Source organism: Salmo salar, chromosome 14 (genome assembly GCF_965601325.2).
Source record: "Salmo salar chromosome 14, fSalSal1, whole genome shotgun sequence".
NCBI lineage: Eukaryota > Metazoa > Chordata > Actinopteri > Salmoniformes > Salmonidae > Salmo > Salmo salar.
This window is the reverse complement of record NC_138304.1, coordinates 28,701,284-28,722,286: the sequence shown is the minus strand read 5'-3', so window position 1 is coordinate 28,722,286 and position 21,003 is coordinate 28,701,284. Positions and strand designations below refer to the sequence as shown.

Sequence of the window (21,003 nt, the reverse complement as noted above, 5' to 3'; positions counted from 1 at the left end):
ATAGTTTGCAAGCCCTACCACATCCAACGAGCGTCGGAGCCGGTGTAGTTCGATTAAATCTTAGTCTTGTATTGACGCTTTGCCCGTTTGATGGATCGTCGGAGGGCATAGCGGGATTTCTTATAAGCATCCGGGTTAGAGCCTCGCTCCTTGAAAGCGGCAGCTTTACCCTTTAGCTCAGTGCAGATGTTGCCTGTAATCCATGGCTTCTGGTTGGGATATGTACGTACAGTCACTGTGGGGATGACGTCATAGATGCACTTATTGATGAAGTCAGTGACTGATGTGGTGTACTCGTCAATGCCATCGGAAGAATCCCAGAACATATTCCAGTTTGTGCAAGCAAAACAGTCCTGTAGCTTAGCATCTGCGTCATCTGACCACTTCCTTATTAAGCGAGTCACTGGTACTTCCTGCTTTAGTTTTTGTTTGTAAGCAGGAATCAGGAGGATAGAGTTATGGTCAGATTTGCCAAATGGAGGGTGAGGGAGAGCTTTGTAGACGTCTTTGTGTGGAGTAAAGGTGGTCTAGAGTTTTTTTCCTCTGGTTGCACATTTAACATGCTGGTAGAAATGAGGTAAAACAGATTTAAGTTTCCCTGCATTAAAGTCCCCGGCCACTAGGAGTGCCGCCTCTGGATGAGCATTTTCTTGTTTGGTTATGGCCCTATACAGCTTGTTGAGTGCTGTCTTTGTGCCAGCATCGGTTTGTGGTGGTAAATAGACAGCTATGAAAAATATAGATGAAAACTCTCTTGGTAAATAGTGTGGTCAACAGCTTATCATGAGATACTCTACTCTACTCTACCTCAGGCAAGTAAAACCTTGAGACTTCCTTAATATTACATTTAGTGCCCCTTGTCTTACCTTGTAGCTGTTCTGTCTTGCAGATGGACCGAAACCCAGCCAGCTATAAGTTATTCATGTTGTCGTTCAGCCACGGCTAGGTGAAACATAAGATATTACAGTTATTAATGTCCCGTTGGTAGGATAGTCTTGATCGGAGTTCATCCACTTCATTATCCAATGATTGCACGTTGGTTAATAGGACTGATGGTAAAGGCGGATTACTCACTCGCCGTCAGATCCTTACAAGGCACTGCGACCTACATCCCCGATATCTCCGTCTCTTCTTCATGCGAATGACAGGCATTTGGGCCTTGTCGGGTGTCTGAAGTCAATTCTTCGCGCCCGACTAGTTAAAGAAAAAAATCTTTGTCCAGTACGAGGTGAGTAATCGCTGTCCTGATATCTAGAAGCTCTTTTCGGTCATAAGAGACAGTGGCAGAAACAAAATAAGTTACAAATAACGCAAAAACACACCCACAATAGCACAATTGGTTAGGAGCCCGTAAAACGGCAGCCATCTCCTCCAGCGACATCTTAATGGACCAATGTTGGATACCAGCTGAAACATCAAACAAATACATAGACACTAAAGACTGCTCATTAACGACAGCACAGATATTAAATACATTTGTAGTGTATTTTAGGCTTAAAAAGGCCTCTGAAGTTTGTAATTTCCACTTTGAGCAATTTCTCACTTGATTTTCCCTTACAGTAAAATGTATCAACCTCTACAAAAATTTCCATTAATTATAACCCACATGTCCTGTTGCTGCAGGATCATTTTCCTGCTGTAGCAAACTGGCTCAAATTAAGATCCTACATCTGTTCGCAAGACAATATCATTACTAAATTATATTATACCCAGTGCTAGGGGATTGACATAACTTTGCAAAGTATCACTGACATACAGTAGACGATGAACAAGCTATTGTAAATGAGGGAATACTTCCAACATCCAAACCTCTATATGTCCTTTTGTGGTAGAAACTTCTAGTCACAGTAACAAGCAAGCACCTCTGCTTTACCGCACAGCACAAGGGAAGCCCACTTACCCAGCCTGAAATAAATCTCCACGCACAAGGGCCCCTGGGACATGGGATGCCATTTGCCTGATGAAGTATAGTGTTCAAGGGCACTGTTTTGCCAAAATGGATGTTGGTGCCTTGACCGGGGAAACTCCCCTTCAGTGCACTATACTTAGTTTGATGAGCTCTTTGGTTATCAACACCATAACCGATCCGTGTCTCAAAGTATGGAGCTTACTATGATGAACCATTACTATAATTAATCTCATGAGACCCATTTTGCTCTTTTTTTGGACAGCAGGCAAACATTTATATTTTTTCACCTTTGCGAAACATCGCTGGATTTGTTTTAAATTCACCAAGCTTTGCAGCAAGAGGCTTGTATTCTTTCTGTTAACACTATGGATAGATTAATGGCATGCAGAAGATAAAACTAAACACTGACTCTCGCAGACTTACGACACTCAATTCCAGCATGTAATGCTAGCAGTATCTGTTTACAACATCAGATTCCTCCCAATTTCTAAGGGCTGCTCAGGGGTGAAGTTTCCCTTGGGTACAGATATAGGATCAGCTTCCCCTCCCCCAATTCTAACCTAAAGCCTCAGTGCAGTCAAAAACATGATTTCCCTGTGTTTTATACATATATATTTCCACACTATGAGGTTGGAATAATAATGTGAAATTGTGAAAATGCTGATAATGCCCTTATAGTGTAAGAGCTTTTTGAAAAGACCGCCTGAAATTTCTGCCTGTTTTGGTGGGATGGAGTTTCACCAGGCGGTAAATTAGTTAATAGACCAAAAAGAAAGACAGTTCCAAACCACTCTGAGGAAGACGTCAGCTTGACGTCGGAACTTCAGTCACCCGTTTGCATCGTGTATAATGGATTAAAGTGAGCTAAAAGAAATCAAATCGCTCCTTTTTTGTTGTTGAGTGCTCCAACTCCTTTCTACTTCATATTGGTCCTTTTGGAAGTGTTTCTTTTTTTAATTGGGCACAGGAGAGGGTAATCTATTTTTGGATTCGCCCTTTTTCAGGTTTTACTATATAATTTCTTCCATTGTAGACAAATTTCCTCATCTGCTTGCATGCACTTCCCCTATATCAAGGTGTTTTGCTAGTTCCATTATGCACTACACTTTTCCAAACACTAACTATACTACAGGCCAGTATCATCTACCAGTCTAACTGTCTATCCTACCCTCTATCCACAAACAAACATCGTTTGTCCAGATCTGCAATATGCTAACTAGCAATCATACCACATATAAAATCATTCAAAGCTGCACCCATTTTCAATGTAAGCGGAGAGGACTTGTGTGTCATTGCGCATGAAAGAACAGTGAAGACATGAGACACGCAGCTCAAAAAGCTCCCCTATTGATCTTGTTTAGAGACAATAGAATTATCCTACCTAGACCTGCCTACAACACCACAATGCAATGAATAATTGCATTATTGTTTTCAAGCGAGTACAAAATTCTACTCTAGGCTGTAAACTGTAGTTAAAATGTCATTTGAATAATGGAGAAAAAGCCCTGTGATTTGAATATTAAATTCCATTTGGATCAGTTGTGGGTCTACTCCTGACAGTTTATAAGGCCTAGAAAGCCACAGTAGCAGGCCAGTCTGGCTGTATTTTAAGTACTGAGATGCGCTGTCTGTTGCAGATCATCATTTTCCCAAGTTGTCCTATAATAATGTGGCCACATATGCTCCTAGCAGGCCTAGCTATTCAAATGTCTCCTGTAGGCTACCAGCACACGTTAGTCCAAAACATAATTCAGGCATCCAAACTGTGCAGATTGTGGTATTGAAAACGCAAACCATGATGTTGAAGCACCTGAAGTCAGTATGATTTGCATTGGAACAGAAACCTGTTGGTGGAAAATGTTGCATATATTTTCACTGATCATATTTTCATCTGATCATTGTCTGCAGCCCGCTCTGATCATAGTGTAGGTCTAATGAAACAGGCAGGGAAAGATACCTTGTCCATGGTGGTCGGCAAGTGGCAAAGTTGATATCCACGTTTATAAACACAGGGTCACTACAGTTATTATTATTTGTGGTCATAAACATTATTTTGAATTAAATCTACGAGAGGGGAGGGTGTGACCCTTTTTTTACAGTACAGGGGAGGGTTGTGTGAAAATATTTATTACGCAGGGTTGGGTAGGTTACTTTGTACATGTAATCCGTTAAAGTTACAAGTTACCTATCCAAAATTGTAATCAGTAAGGTAACTTTTGGATTACACAAACTCAGTAATGTAATCTGATTACATTCCATTACTTTTAGATTATTTTCCCCTTAAGAGGCATTAGAAGAAGACAAAAATGTATGTTACAAATTGAAAGACATCTATTGCAGGATACATGAATGTTAAAGTTTACATAGCTGGCCATATATGGACGTTCAATTTTACTTTATGGGTTGGTTATGTAGGCTTCTTCTAACCCATCACTTTCTACTACATATAATAATACAATTAATTCAAATCAAATCAAAGTTTATTTGCCACGTGCGCCGAATACAACAGGTATTCCTTGCAGTGAAATGCTTACTTACAGGCTCTAACCAATAGCACAAAAAAGGCATTAGGTGAACAATAGGTAAGTAAAGAAATAAAAACAACAGTAAAGACAGTGAAAAATAACAGTAGCGAGGCTATATACAGTAGCGAGTCTATAAAAGTAGCAAGGCTACATACAGACACCGGTTAGTCGGGCTGATTGAGGTAGTATGTACAGTCATGGCCAAAAGTTTTGAGAATGACACAAATATTAATTTTCACAAAGTCTGCTGCCTCAGTTTGTATGATGACAATTTGCATATACTCCAGAATGTTATGAAGAGTGATCACATTAATTGCAAAGACCCTCTTTGCCATGCAAATGAACTGAATCCCCCAAAAACATTTCCACTGCATTTCAGCCCTGCCACAAAAGGACCAGCTGTAACGGCTGTCGTTATGTAGAGAGGACCAAGGCGCAGCGGGTTGCATGTTCAACATATATATTTATTAAATATATGTGAACACGAGAAAAACAAGAAAACAAAGAACGACAGACCGACAGTTTCACAGGCTATACTTACAACAGCAGTGCGAAATGCAACTACCCACAAATGACAAACCAAACACACACCTACTTATAGGACTCCCAATCAGAGGCAACTAAAAACACCTGCCTCCAATTGAGAGTCCAGCACCAAAACCTACACATAGAAAAACGAACCTAGAACATACTAATTCAGAAACATACATCCAAAATCCAGGAACACAAAAATAACACACCCCCATACAAAACAAACATAACTCTGCCACGTCCTGACCAAATATAATACAAATAATACCTAAATACTGGTCAGGACGTGACACCAGCTGACATCATGTCAGTGATCCTCTCATTAACACAGGTGTGAGTGTTAACGAGGACAAGGCTGGAGATCACTCTGTTATGCTGATTGTTATTCGAACTCAGACTGGAAGTTTCAAAATGAGGGTGGTGCTTGGAATCATTGTTCTTCCTCTGTCAACCATGGTTACCTGCAAGGAAACACATGCCGTCATCATTGCTTTGCACAAAAAGGGCTTTACTGGCAAGGATATTGCTGCCAGTAAGATTGAACCTAAATCAACCATTTATTGGATCATCAAGGAGAGCGGTTCAATTGTTGTGAAGAAGGTTTCAGGGCGTCCAAGAAAGTCCAGCAAGCTCCAGGACCATCTCCTAAAGTTGATTCAGCAGTGGGATCGGGGCACCACCAGTACAGATCTTGCTCAGGAATGGCAGAAGGGAGGTGTGAGTGCATCTGCATGCACAGTGAGGCGAAGACTGTTGGAGGATGGCCTGTTGTCTAGAAGGGCAGCAAAGAAGCCACTTCTCTCCAGGAAAAACATCAGGGACAGACTGATATTCTGTAAAAGGTACAGGGATTGGACTGCTGAGGACTGGGGTAAAGTCATTTTCTCTGATGAATCCCCTTTCCGATTGTTTGGGGCATCCGGAAAAAAGCTTGTCCGGAGAAGACAAGGTGAGCGCTACCATCAGTCCTGTGTCATGCCTACAGTAAAGCATCCTGAGACCATTCATGTGTGAGGTTGCTTCTCAGCCAAGGGAGTGGGCTCACTCACAATTTTGCCTAAGAACACAGTCATGAATAAAGAATGGTACCAACCCATCCTCTGAGAGCAACTTCTCCCAACCATCCAGGAACAGTTTGGTGACGAACAATGCCTTTTCCAGCATGATGGAGCACCTTGCCATAAGGCAAAAGTGATAACTAAGTGGCTTGGGGAACAAAACATCGATATTTTGGGTCCATGGCCAGGAAACTCCCCAGACCTTAATCCCATTGAGAACTTTTGGTCAATCCTCAAGAGGCGGGTGGACAAACAAAAACCCACAAATTCTGACAAACTCCAAGCATTGATTATGCAAGAATGGGCTGCCATCAGTCAGGATGTGGCCCAGAAGTTAATTGACAGCATGCCAGGGCGGCTCTTGAAAAAGAAGGGTCAACACTGCAAATATTGACTCTTTGCATCAACTTCATGTAATTGTCAATAAAAGCCTTTGACACTTATGAAATGCTTGTAATTATACTTCAGTATTCCATAGTAACATCTGACAAAAAAATCTAAAGACACTGAAGCAGCAAACTTTGTGAAAATTAATATTTGTGTCATTCTCAAAACTTTTGGCCACGACTGTACATGTAGATATAGTTAAAGTGACTATGCATATATTATGAACAGAGAGTAGCAGTAGCGTAAAAGAGGGGTTGGCGGGTGGTGGGTGGTGGGACACAATTCAGATAGCCCGGTTAGCCAATGTGCGGGAGCACTGGTTGGTCGGGCCAATTGAGGTAGTATGTACATGAATGTGTAGTTAAAGTGACTATGCATATATGATAAACAGAGAGTAGCAGCAGCGTAAGAGGGGTTGGGGGGGGGCACACAATGCAAATAGTCCGGGTAGCCATTTGATTACCTGTTCACGAGTCTTATGGCTTGGGGGTAAAAACTGTTGAGAAGCCATTTTGTCGTAGACTTGGCACTCTGGTACCGCTTGCCATGCAGTAGTAGAGAGAACAGTCTATGACTGGGGTGGCTGGGGCCTTTGACAATTTTTAGGGCCTTCCTCTGACACTGCCTGGTGTAGAGGTCCTGGATGGCAGGCAGATTAGCCCCAGTGATGTACTGGGCCGTACGCACTACCCTCTGTAGTGCCTTGCGGTCGGAGGCCGAGCAATTGTCGTACCAGGCAGTGATGCAACCAGTCAGGATGCTCTCGATGTTGCAGCTGTAGAACCTTTCGAAGATCTCAGGATCCAATTAAATTACATCTTTACATTAAAAACCAAAGTCTATCAGAATTCCAGTCCTTCCAATAAATGTTATACCCCTTGATCTTCAAGAATAGGACTTGGAAATATGGAAGTACAGATTAGCCAAATTGTTTTACATGAGCATGACCCCAAAACTAAGGACTTATTAGCCAGTCCTACTGTGTTGTTTATGGAGGACTGATTGGACTCATTGATTTGAGTTGAAAAATAAAAGCTGCGCTCATGGAATGGCATGCTTTGCCAAGTGTGTGCATCAAGGCAAAGGGTGGCTACTTTGAAGAATCTAAAATGTATTTCGATTTGTTTAACACTTTTTTGGTTACAACATGATTCCTTATGTGTTATTTCATAGTTCTGATGTCTTCACTATTATTCTACAATGTATAAAATAGTACAAATAAAGAAAAACCCTTGAATGAGTAGGTGTGTCCAAACTTTTGACTGGTATTGTATATATAATTTATAAGTCAAAAAATAGATGTAGCAACTACTGGTTGCCCCTTTAAGTCTGTCAAAAGTGTGTGAGTTTGAGCATGTGTCCATTAGGCCTATGGATTTTTTTTTGTTGTCAGCATGAATTAGATTGAGCAATAAAAGCCCCACTTTTATTCCATAGGCTGGGATCCGCACTATGCAGCTGTTGCAAGAGTGCATTTTTCACTGGCTGTCCACTGGTTTCAAAAACAATGATTGATAGGCAGCTTAAACGTCTTGATTTCAACCATTATTGGGTTCAAACACACATTTAGATTTGTGAACAGCCATCCACAACAACCACAATCCGTAAGACGCAAATAGCTAAATGAGATAGCAGCAGTGTGATTCACATCAATGCGCTTACGTTATGTAGATATCAATAATAAGTGATATCTGTATCGCCGTAGACTACACCACTACTGTCATCCTCACCGCCAAGCGTGTATTTAAGTTGGATAATGTTTGGATGCCGACAGCAGTTGCATCATTGGAAGACATAGCTTGGACTGTAGCCTACAAAAGCCTATTCCTGCTCTTTTCCCGCGATCCATCAAACACATTTTGTGTGTCATCATAGTGGTCTCTGACTTGTGGTCAGACTCGCTCAGGTGGAACAAACTTAAACTTGTGCCTTTTTTCAATGCTGATTTGAATGTCATTGAGAAAACAGAGAAGTGTCAAAAAAAATGGACAAACATCCTTTCTGAATTTAAAAGTAATCCTTGAAGTAATCATCTAGTTTTTCAAAAATATCGGTAATCTGATTACAACATTTTTGCTCATAATGGATTACAGTTAGCATTTATTTTGTAATCCCTTACATGTAATCCGTTACTCCCCAACCCTGTTTTTACGTTGGGGAGAGGTCCATTGTTTTATGACACCTCGAGTTGGAGCGTCACTGACTGGAGTTAGCATAAAATAAACTTTCATGGATCAAATTAACACAAAATGGCCTTAATTACAGTAAAACATACCAAGGAACCACAACCTGTCTGGTTTTAAACTAACCTCTACAGACTGAAGCAAACTGAATAGGCTTTATACTGATGTAAGTACACTGTCTGGAACCATATGAATCTTCTTTGAATAAGTCTCAGGTATGACAAACTGTTCAAGCACCCTGTGCAGGTGAGTTAGAGAACCAATGACCCAAACAACTGTAAAAAAATAAGGTAATAGGCTCTATACGCTATTAAGGTAATACACAGATAATGTAGGCAAATGCACATAGCAAAATAACAGTTGTGAAACTCCTTCAACAGCAATTAATTAGCCTCTGTTTAACTGAACAATAATCCTTGACAGACCAAATGTTAAAAAAAAAAAAATCCTAAAAGTAAGGATTTATTTGGATGTCCTTCGTCTCTCCCAACAGATAAGGTCTCAGTCCCACTACTCACCTCCTGAGCCACAATGCTGGAGATGTGGACAGCCCTCTTCACCCGCGTGTTCCTGCGCCCATTACTGACCACTGGCACCCCGTACTGGGATATACGGCCCCTTCCCCTGAGGGACATGATGGCAGTGCCCTCCTCTTCCCTCTATCTCTTTCTCCTCCACGCGACTGCCTCCTATCCTCCCAGACTCATCTCCCCAACCTCACACCCCCGTCCCCTCCCCCTGGGAGAGCTCACACTCACAGGCTCTCCCTGTGATTCTCTGTGCTGTGAATCCACACAGGACTGTTTAGGATTCTGTCCAACTCCAAAGAGAGATGGACCATTAGTTTTGTCTATCTATGTTATTCTTTTGTGGGTGAGTCCTGTCACTCATTTCAGTTTAGGTCTAGAAGCAAAATGCTAATGTTCCTTCTCTTAACAATCTGACGGGACAAGAGGTGCATCAGTGTGGTTCCACCTAATGAGCATCGTTGTGATCTTCATGGTCCTTTCCCATCCTTTTCTTCTATAACGCCTCCTCCCCTCCCTTCTCTGCCTTGTTCAGGATCAGAGTATCAGTTATGCAATGTCCAGAGTCAGAGGTCTCTCTCTCTGAGTAGTCTCCACTGTACTTTTTAGTTGCTTCGCTGTATCTGTGAGGTCCCACTTACCCTTCTCTCCCCCTCTCTCTTTTTCCATCTTCATTCCCATATTCTCTCTCCCTCTTTCTCTTTCCCGCCTCTGTAGAAGCACTGGACCACTCAGTATCAGCTGTAATTGCAGCTGGCTCTCTGATCCTCCTCTCCTCCTCCTCTCCACTCCATCCTCAGGCCAGCTGCACGACTTGATTGATTTCCCCAAATGAACACCAACAGGCATCCATAAACCTTCTTTCCCTCCTTCTTTCCCTTAGTCACACACAAGCCACATACTGTATGTTAATGCTCTTATAAAAATGCATGTAAACAGTGTTAATATTTTTTAATTGAAGATTGCTGCGGTTGTAGCAGCAACAGTGGCAAGGATAATTCCCCCACTGACACCAGGTAGTAGCTATCCTTTCACTGCACTCACCATCCAGCTGCTAACATGTGTTAAATCTAAGCTGATGTTGTATGTTAAATAATGTTTTATTATTTTTGACTCCGATACACCAGACACTGTAGTATAGTCAATTGAGACCTTCTCAACAGGTCAATGACTACAGACTGATTCTCCTCTAGTATTTAAACAAGTACTGTTTTCCACATCTTGGCTAACTCAGGCATGACCTTGGGGCAAACATTGTTACTCTAAGCCGATCTCATCTTTTATTGATGCTGACAAAACATTATTGGGCTGATAAAATACATTCCATTTCAACCACTGTGAATAGGAATATAGATTATCAACACAGAGATAAATCAATCACCATAACTTTGCCACATCTTCGCCCTCCAATTCTCATACATTTTAGAACACACTTGTGTGAAGAATAGCAGCTCGCCAAAGTATAGATGGCAGTCAGTCCGTGAGGAATATATTTCAGCCTAATCTCAACTGGGAAGTATAGTATTGGGATTTAACAATCAATCCAGTTGATAATGTGTGTAAAGAGAACCCATGCTTCGTTATCTTTCCATCCCATCTATAACCTTCCATAAGCCAGGAGCTCATCTTGCATCTGTGTTACCGCTAGTCAATTCAGCCTTACCCAAGGGCACTATCGATGTGAAGAAGAATCTATGGTCTACCAGAGAGTGACTGGGAGCAATGTTATTTATTACCTTGCCCAGGGGAGTTAAGCTATTTGAGCAAAACTGCTAATAAGCCGGGATTCTCTAAAAGGCTACACAGTCAGTAGGCGTTAAAAATCAACATGTTTGAGCTGAGCCTCCGCATTCAAAGGCAAAGCTTTAAAGAGAGTGTTTTAAACTAATATGCCGGCATTTCAACAGTGTTGTAAACTCTAAAATCTTTTAAAAAATACTCAACTTTTGCTCATAAGTACTGGATATTTGAACTATTGGTCAACTATTGTGCTGAGTAACCAATAAAAGTACTATTACTGTCAGGAAATGGAAATGAAATGTCCATGAACAAAGCGACTATTGTCTATGAATCACAATAAAAGTCCCCAAAAATACACACACATTAAATAGCTGACATGCGGGGAAAGATCACTGGTTTGAATCCCTGAGGTGACTAGGGGAAAAATGTGTCGATGTGCCCTTGAGCAAGGCACTTAACCCTAATTGCTCCTGTAAGTCGCTCTGAATAAAAGCGTCTGCTAAATGACTAAAATGTTGTTAGTCAGAGCTGTACTTTCCCAGACAAAACATAAGCTATATCCTATATGCCAAATGTGTTACAGTAAAATATCAGAGTGTTAAGCACTGAGTCTGCAGTACACACACAGTGCTCTCAATTTTGCTTCTGCTTGCTAAAACTGGAACTATTACGTGAGTGATTCACTCGAGTAGAAACATGATACAATTGACCTAGGTTTAAAATGTAGCACGTTATTGAAAAAGAAATACAGAAATATCTAATTTACATAAGTATACACATCCCTGAGTCAATACTTTGTAGAAGCACCTTTGGCAGCAATTACAGCTTTGAGTCGTCTTGGGTATGTCTATCAGCTTTCCACATCTGAATTTGGGGATTTTCTTCCATTCTTCCTTGCAGATTTTCTCAAGCTCTGTTAAGTTAGGGAGTGGCGGTGAACAGCAGTCTTCAAGTCTTTGCACAGATTTTCAATGGGATTCAAGTCTGGGCTTTGGCTAGGCCACTCAAGGACTTTCACATTCTTGTTCTGAAGCCATTCCAGTATTGCTTTGGCTGTATATGTGAGGTCAATGTCCTGCTGGAACATAAATCTTCACCCCAGTCAAAGGTCGTTTGCACTCTGAAGCAGGTTCTCATCAAGATTAAGGATTTGCCTGTATTTGACTCCATTTATTGTTCCCTCTATTCTTACTGGTCTCCTAGTCCCTGCCGCTGAAAAGCATCCCAATAGCATGATGCTTCCACCACCATGCTTCACTGTAGAGATGGTGTTAGACAGGTGATGAGCTGTGCCTGGTTTTCTCCAGACATAGTGCTTCATATTCAGGCCAAATAGTTACATTTTTGTTTCATCAGACAACAGAATATTTTGCCTTATGCTCTCAGAGTCTTTCACATTCCTTTTGCAAACTCCAGGCATGCTGTCATGTGCTTTTTTTCTCAGGAGTGGCTTCACTCTTCCACAAAGCCCAGATTGGTGATGTGCTGTAGAGACTGTTGCCTTTCTGACAGGTTCTCCCATCTCAGCCAAGGAACTCTGTAGTTCTGCCAGAATGACCATTGGGTTCTTGGTCATCTCCCTGACCAAGGTCCTTTTTGCACAGTTGCAATGTTAAGTCAGATGGCCAGCTCTATGCAGAGTCTGGGTAGTTCCAATTTCTTTTATATTTCCCAACAAATGGAGACATGTGTGCTCTTGGAAACTTTCAATACTCTATAAATGGTTTTATACCCTTCCCCAGCTATATGCCCAATCACAATTGTATCTGGGAGATCTACGGATAGTTCTTTGGACTTCATGGTATAGTTTCTGCTTTGACATGCACTGTCAACTGTTGGGACATTATATAGACAGGTGAGTATCTTTCAAAATCATTTCCAAACTATTGAATTGGCCACAGGTGGACTCCAATTAAGTTTAAGTCACACCTCAAGGATGATCAAAGGACATTTGGAGTGTCATAACAAAGGGGTGTGAATACTTAAGTAAATTAAATATTTATGTGTTTCATTTTCAATACACTTGCAAGCATTTGTAAAAACATGTTTTCACTTTGTAATTATGGGGTATTGTGGATTCAGGCTGTAAGAAAACAAAATGTGGAATAAGTCAAAGGGTATGAATACTTTCTGAAGGCACTGTAGCTTGTAAAAACAGAGGAGTTTCTTCATGTTCTTCATGAGTCTTCATGTTTGACACAGTCCATAAAAAGAACCAAAGAATTTCCTTCCAATCTCTTTTTTCAACAGCAATATGCATCCAGCTGCTATACAACGGCTCAATGCACAGAATTAACATTCCCAATTCAACTCCAGATGCAGTTCACTTGCATCTCAGCAGGGGCTATTCTTCACCTTGACATCTCCTCGGAGATATGCTTTATTATGGACACACTTGAGTTAGAACCATCTACAATCTCAGGTTCTAGGGCTTCTTTGCATCATTTAGCTACACTCCCCTCCATATGTATTTGGACAATGAAGCTAGCATTTTATATGTGGCTCTATACTCCAGCATTTTGAATTTGAGATCAAATGTTTCATTTGCGGCGACAGTACAGAATGTCACCTTTTATTTGAGGGTATTTTCATATGTACAATATATACAGTGCATTCGGAAAGTATTCAGACCCCTTCACTTTTTCCACATTTTGTTACTTTGCAGCCTTATTCTAAAAAGGATTAAATCATTGTTTTACCTCATCAATCTACACACAGTACCCATAATGACAGAGCATAAACAGGTTCAGAAATTTTAGCAAAATTAATTACAAGTAAAAAACTGAAATATCACATTTACATAGCTATTCAGACCCTTCACTCAGTACTTTGTTGAAGCACCTTTGGCAGTGATTACAGCCTTGAGTCTTATTTGGTATGACACTAAAAGCTCGGCACACCTGTATTTTGGGAGTTTCTCCCATTCTTCTCTGCAGATCCTCTCAAGCTCTGTCAGGATGGATGGGGAGTGTTGCTGCACAGCTATTTTCAGGTCTCTCCAGAGATGTTCAATCGGGTTCTAGTCCGGGCTCTGGCTGGGCCAATCAAGGACATTCAGAGACTTGTCCCAAAGCCACTCCTGCATTGTCTTGACTGTGTACTTAGGGTCATTGTCCTATTGGAAGATGAATCTTCGTCTTCTGTCTGAGGTCCTGAGTGCTCTGGAGCAGGTTTTCATCAAGGATCTCTCTGTACTTTGCTCTGTTCATCTTTGCCTCGATCCTGACTAGTCTCCCAGTCCCTGCTGCTGAAAAATAACCCAACAGCATGGTGCTACCACCACCATGCTTCACCGTAGGGATGGTGCCAGGTTTCCTACAGAAGTGACACTGGCATTCAGGCCAAAGAGTTCAATCTTGGTTTCATCAGACCAGAGAATCTTCTTTCTCATGGTCTGAGAGTCTTTAAGTGCCTTTTGGGCTGTCATATGGCTTTTACTGAGGAGTGGCTTCAATCTGGTCACTCTACCATAAAGGTCTGATTGGTGGAGTGCTGCAGAGATGGCTATCCTTCTGGAAGGTTCTCCCATCTCCACAGAGGAACTCTAGAGCTCTGTCAGAGTGACCATCAGGTTCTTGGTACCCTCCCTGATCAAGGCCCTTCACCCCCCCGATTGCTCAGTTTGGCCGGGAGGCCAGCTCTAGGAAGAGTCTTGGTGGTTCCAAACTTCTTCCATTTAAGAATGATGGAGGCCACTGTGTTCTTGGAAACCTTCAATGCTGCAGACATTTTTTGGTACCCTTCCCCAGATCTGTGCCTCGACACAATCCCGTCTCGTAGCTCTATGGACAATTCCTTCGACCTCATGGCTTGGTTGTTGCTCTGACATGCACTGACAACTGTGGGACCATATATCGACAGGTCTGTGCCTTTCCAAATCATGTCCAATCAATAGAATTTACCACAGATGGACTCCAATCAAGTTGAAGAAACATCTCAAGGATGATCAATGGAAACAGGATGCACCTGAGCTCAATTTCGAGTCTTATAGCAAAGGGTCTGAAAACGTATTTACATAAGGTATCTGTTTTTTGTGTTTAATAAACTTGCAAACATTTCTACAAACCTGTTTTCACTTTGTCGTTATGGGGTATTGTGTGAAAATTGCTGAGGAAAATGTTTTATTTAATAAATTTTACAATACATCTGTAAAATAACAAAATGTGGAAAAGGTTAAGGGTTCTGAATACTTTCCGAAGGCACAGTATACAAAAGTATTTAGACACCCCTTCAAATTACTGGATTCAGCTATTTCAGCCACACCCTTTGCTGCGAGGTGTATGAAATCGAGCACAAAGCTATTCAATCTCCATAGACAAATATTGGCAGTAAAATGGCCTTACTGAAGAGCTCAGTGACTTTCAATGTGGCACTGCCATAGGATGCCACCTTTCCAACAAATCACTTCTTCAAATTTCTGCCCTGCTAGAGCTGCCAGGTCAACAGTAAGTGCTGTTATTGTGAAGTGGAAATGTCTCAGAGCAACAACGGCTCACCCGCGAAGTGGTAGGCCACAGAAGCTCACCGAACAGAACCACCAAGTGCTGAAGCACATAGCACGTAAAAATCATCTGTACTCGGTTGCAACACTCACTGCTGAGTTCCAAACTGCCTTTGGAAGCAACATCAGCACAATAACTTTTCGGCGGGAGCTCAATGGCATGGCCGAGCAGCCGCACACAAGCCTTTTACACATGGAGGTCACCATGTGCAATGCCAAGCATCGGCTGGAGAGGTGTAAAGCTCTCTGCCATTGGACTCTGGAGCAGTGGAAACGCGTTCTCTGGAGTGATGAATTACGCTTCACCATCTGGAAAGTCTGACGGATGAATCTGGGTTTGGCGGATACCGGGAGATTGCTACCTGCCCCAATGCATAGTGCCAACTGTAAAGTTTGGTGGAGGAGTAATAATGGTCTGGGGCTGTTTTTCATGATTCGGGCTAGGCCCCTTAGTTCCAGTGAAGGGAAATCTTAATACTACAGCATACAATGAAATTCTAGACAATTCTGTGCTTCCAACATTGTGGCAACAGTTTGGGGAAGGCCTCTTCCTGTTTCAGCATGACAATACCCCCATGCACAAAGCGAGGTCCATACAGAAATGGTTTGTCGAGATCAGTGTGGAAGAACTTGACTGTCCTGCACAGAGCCCTGACCTCAATCCCATCGAACACCTTTGGGATGAATTGGAACGCAGAAATCAAGCCAAGCCTAATCGCCCACATCATAGCCCAATCTCACTATTGCTCGTTGTGGCTGAATGGAAGCAAGTCTAGTGGAAAGTCTTCCCAGAAGAATGGATGCTGTTGTAGCAGCAAAGGCGGGGACCAACTCCATATTAATGCCCATGATTTTGGAATGAGATGTTCGACAAGCAGGTGTCCACATACTTTTGGTCATATAGTGTATCTGTTTTATGTAAACACTTTATGTATCTAGTCCCCCCATTTGAGGAAGTCATAAATATTTGGAGAAATTCACTTATAGTGTATTAAAGTAGTCAAAAGTTTAGTATTTGGTCCAATATTCTTTGCACACAATGACTACATCAAGCTTGTGACTTTACAAACTCATTGGATGGATTTGCAGTTTGTTTTGGGTTATGTTTTGCCCAATAGGAACTGAGTATTTTGTCTAGATCGTTGACAAAAAATAACATTTAAATCTATTTTAATCCCACTTTGTAACACGTGGAAAAAGTTAAGAGGCGTGTGAATATTTTCTGAAGGTACCTAGTCCCCCCATTTGAGGAAGTCATACTGTACATAAAGTTGTTTCATTTCTAAAAGGTAAAACAGATACATTGGGGTCTAAAATTAAATCGACAGCCTTGATAAAGATGAGGAAAAATAACGGTTTAAAAGAAATAATTAAAATACAGAGCTATTTTGTATGCTCCAAAAAATTTATTAGCAATTTTGATGTGTTCTTGCGGTTATTGTCTTGCTGAGTCTCCCTGATTTTCATTTACAATGTTACGTCTAGTCTATGAGACCAGCCTGGTGGCCCTTCTTAAGGTCAATGGCATCATGAACTTTATCAAGTACCAGGACATTTTAGCCAAAAACCTGGTTGCCTGTGCCAGGAAGCTGACACTTGACGGCAAGTGGATTTTCCAGCAAAACAATAACCCCAAGCACAAATCAACATCCACAAAGAAATGGTTAATTGTGCACAAAATCAACATTTTGCAATGGCCATCTGTCTCTGGACGTAAACCCCATTGCATTTTTTTTTACAATATAGCTCAGTATTTGTATTATTTATGTTAAACAGTAATTTTTGCTCATCCTTATCAAGGGTCCCAATAATTATGGACCCCACTGTATATGTGCATCCTCCATCCATTACCTGTATCCAAATGTGTCTGACCCTTAGCAATAAGAAAAATATTCCAACATTGGAAGAGATGGCACGGTTGTCCTTTACTGTACATGATATAGTATGCAAAAACATCTCCCACACACAAAAGATATATATATACAGTTGAAGTCGGAGGTTTACATACACCTTAGGCAAATACATTTAAACTCAATTTTACACAATTTCTGCCATTTAATCCTAATAAAAATTCCCTGTCTTAGGTCAGTTAGGATCACCACTTTATTTTAAGAATGTGAAATGTCTGAATAATAGCAGAGAGAATGATTTATTTCAGCTTGTATTGCTTTCATCACATTCCCAGTGGGTCAGAAGTTTACATACACTCAATTAGTATTTGGTAGCATTGCCTTTAAATTGTTTAACTTGGGTCAAACATTTCAGGTAGCCTTCCACAAGCTTCCCACAATAAGTTGAGTGAATTTTGGCCCATTCCTCCTGACAGAGCTGGAGTAACTGAGTCAGGTTTGTAGGCCTCCTTGCTCGCACACACTTTTCAGTTCTGCCCACAAATTTTATATAGCATTGAGGTCAGGGCTTTGTGATGGCCACTCCAATACCGTGACTTTGTTGTCCTTAAGCCATTTTTCCACAACTTTGGAAGTATGCTTGGGGTCATTGTCCATTTGGAAGACCCATTTGCGACCAAGCTTTAACTTCCTGACTGATGTCTTGAGATGTTGCTTCAATATAGCCACATCATTTTCCCACCTCATGATGCCATCTATGTTGTGAAATGCACCAGTCCCTCCTGCAGCAAAGCACCCCCACAACATGATGCTGCCACCCCGTGCATCACGGTTGGGATGGTGTTCTTCGGCTTGCAAGCCTCCCCCTGTCACGCCATGACCTTAGATTGACATTTATTTTCTCTTTTTTGGGGTTAGGTCAGGGTGTGATGTGGGCATTCTATGCCATTCTATGTTTTCTATTTCTTTGTGTTGAACCGAGTATGGTTCCTAATCAGAGGCAGCTGTCTATCGTTGTCTCTGATTAGGAATCATACTTAGACTGCCCTTTTTCCCTCCTTCTGTGTGGGATCTTGTTTTTGTCAGCTCAGTAAGCATGCAGAACGTGACGGTCGTTTTTCCTTGTTTTGTTATTTTGTTTGAGTGTTCTGAGTTACAATAAATATAAATATGAGCACTTTCCACGATGCACCTTGGTCTACTCATTTTGACGATCGTCACACACCCTTTTTCCTCCAAACATAACAATGGTCATTATGGCCAAACAATTCTATTTTTGTTTCATCAGACCAGAGGACATTTCTCCAAAAAGTACAATCTTTGTCCCCATGTGCAGTTGCAAACCGTAGTCAGAATTTTTTATGGCGGTTTTGGAGCAGTGGCTTCTTCCTTGCTGAGTGGCCTTTCAGGTTATGTTGATATAGGACTCGTTTTACTGTGGATATAGATACTTTTGTATCTGTTTCCTCCAGCATCTTCACAAGGTCCTTTGCTGTTTTTCTGGGATCGATTTGCACTTTCGCACCAAAATATGTTCATCTCTAGGACGCGTCTCCTTCTTGAGCGGTATGACGGCTCCGGGGTCCCATGGTGTTTATACTTGCGTACTATTGTTTGTACAGATGAACGTGGTACCTTCAGGCGTTTGGAAATTGCTCCCAAGGATGAACCAGACTTGTGGAGGTATACACATTTTTTTCTGAGGTCTTAGCTGATTTCTTTCGATTTTCCATGATGTCAAGCAAAGAGGCACTGAGTTTGAAGATAGGCCTTGAAATACATCCACAGGTACACCTCCAATTGACTCAAATGATGTCAATTAGCCTATCAGAAGCTTCTAAACTCATGACATCATTTTCTGTCATTTTCCAAGCTGTTTAAAGGCACAGTCAACATAGTGTATGTAAACTTCTGACCCACTGGAATTGTGATACAGTGAATTATAAGTGAAATAATCTGTCTGTAAACAATTGTTGGAAAATTACTTGTGTCATGCACAAAGTAGATGTCCTAACCGACTTGCCAAAACTATAGTTTGTTAACAAGAAATGTGTGAAGTGGTTGAAAAACGAGTTTTAATGACTCCAACCTAAGTGTGTGTAAACTTCCAACTTCAACTGTATATATTGATAATTTGATCATTGCCTTGAGTTTTCATCAAGTAAAACAAATATTTGCAGAGTTATGGTGTCTCTTATCCAATACTGAATTACAATCACCTCACATTTCTGTGCCATGTACAGTAAATCTATCCATCCACAGTAACACACCAGAGCATTGCGGTGCACTGTACAGGGTGTAAATAAATTCTATGCATGCATATGTCTCAGCTGTCCCTAGACCTAATTAAAGTTTGCTGTAGTAAACAAGCTCCCAGCTCACAGATTGATTTGACTGCCCAGGCCCTCCTGCAGTACAGTATAACTAATCTGTATGACCATGGACTGTCTCACCGACTTATAACTCCAGCCAGGCTGTTCTGTTCTGCCTCACTGGGATAATAAGCCCCACTCTGAATATGGATGGGAGAGAAGAACTGGGTAAGCGTATGATGCTAACGATTAATTGAGGATGGGTGAGGACTGGGTTAGTGAACGATGCTAACAATTAATTGACGATGCCCTGCATAGGTATGCTAGATCTAGCTCACTGTTGATGTCATGGGAGAACTGTTATAGTAAATGAGACTCTGGGGCTATAGGGAGGGATTACCTGTGTTTCTGTGTCTATGCAACAGTAGTGTCACCAGCTTAGTTTTACTGGCAGTATTTCACTGCCTTTAAAATATTTACTATATGTTGAGATTAAGCGTATTCTACTCCAGTCAACACTGTTAGTGTTTTTTATTTAGTACAGTAAAAAAAATATATGATTCATGAGCTTGAGGTAAACATAAACTACAGTCCCGCTGAAGCCCTGCTAAACATCCCTGAAAACCTGGAGGTCTCCATTTTAGTTTGCAAAACTTCTTTCAAATTTCTTTCAACCATCGCAAAGCTGTAGTTCAGACTGAAGTCGGCAGAACAATCAGTGAACTCCAGACAGATAGGTGACTCACAGTGACTTTGATTGGAGCACTGTGTGATTGGAGGTTGTATTTGTGTGTCCTGGGTGTCCTAACACCTCAGTTACTCATACATCCCAGAACACTGCTCCTAGGACCGAGGACACTGTGTGAAAAATAACAAGCTCCAGCCAAAACAATATGGTTTTTATAACATTTCCTACAGACTCAAATTTGAACCCAGAACCAAATCAGCTGCTCGGCTGTCACAAGAGACAACCTTAAGACCAAAGGAACAAGCTAAGATACTTACAGTATTTGCCTCCTTTCTGATTTTCTCTATTTTTGAATATTTTTGACACTAAATGTTAACAGATCTTCAGGTAAGGGAACCTGAGTTTGCAAAGAAAAAAAAAATGGATACTTATTTTATTTATTTAATTAACACAGTTATGCAACAACCAATTCCCCATTGTGAAAAACAAATTGCCCCCTTACACACTCAATAACTGGTTAGCTGGTTAGCTGCAATGACTGCAACCAAATGCTTCTTGTTGTTGTTGATCCGTCTCTCACATCATCATTGTGGAGGAATGTTGGGCCACTCTTGCATGCAGAACTCCTTTAACTCAGCAACATTTGTGGGTTTTCTAGCATGAACTGCTCATTTCAAATCCTGCCCAATTGAGATTAGGTCTGGACTTTTACTAGGCCAGGTATTCCCAAACTGGGGTACGCGCAATGCCGTTTGGGGTAGGCCAAATAAAAATGTGATTGACATTTAAAAA

General features: G+C 41.3%; 1 protein-coding gene across 1 annotated transcript in view; it reads right to left on the bottom strand.

Moving 5' to 3' along the window:
• The window catches only part of LOC106569206 (voltage-gated inwardly rectifying potassium channel KCNH2), a 78,917-nt gene that overhangs the window by 24,077 nt on the left and 33,837 nt on the right, over positions 1-21,003 (bottom strand). The gene's annotated exons all lie outside the window — the stretch shown is intronic.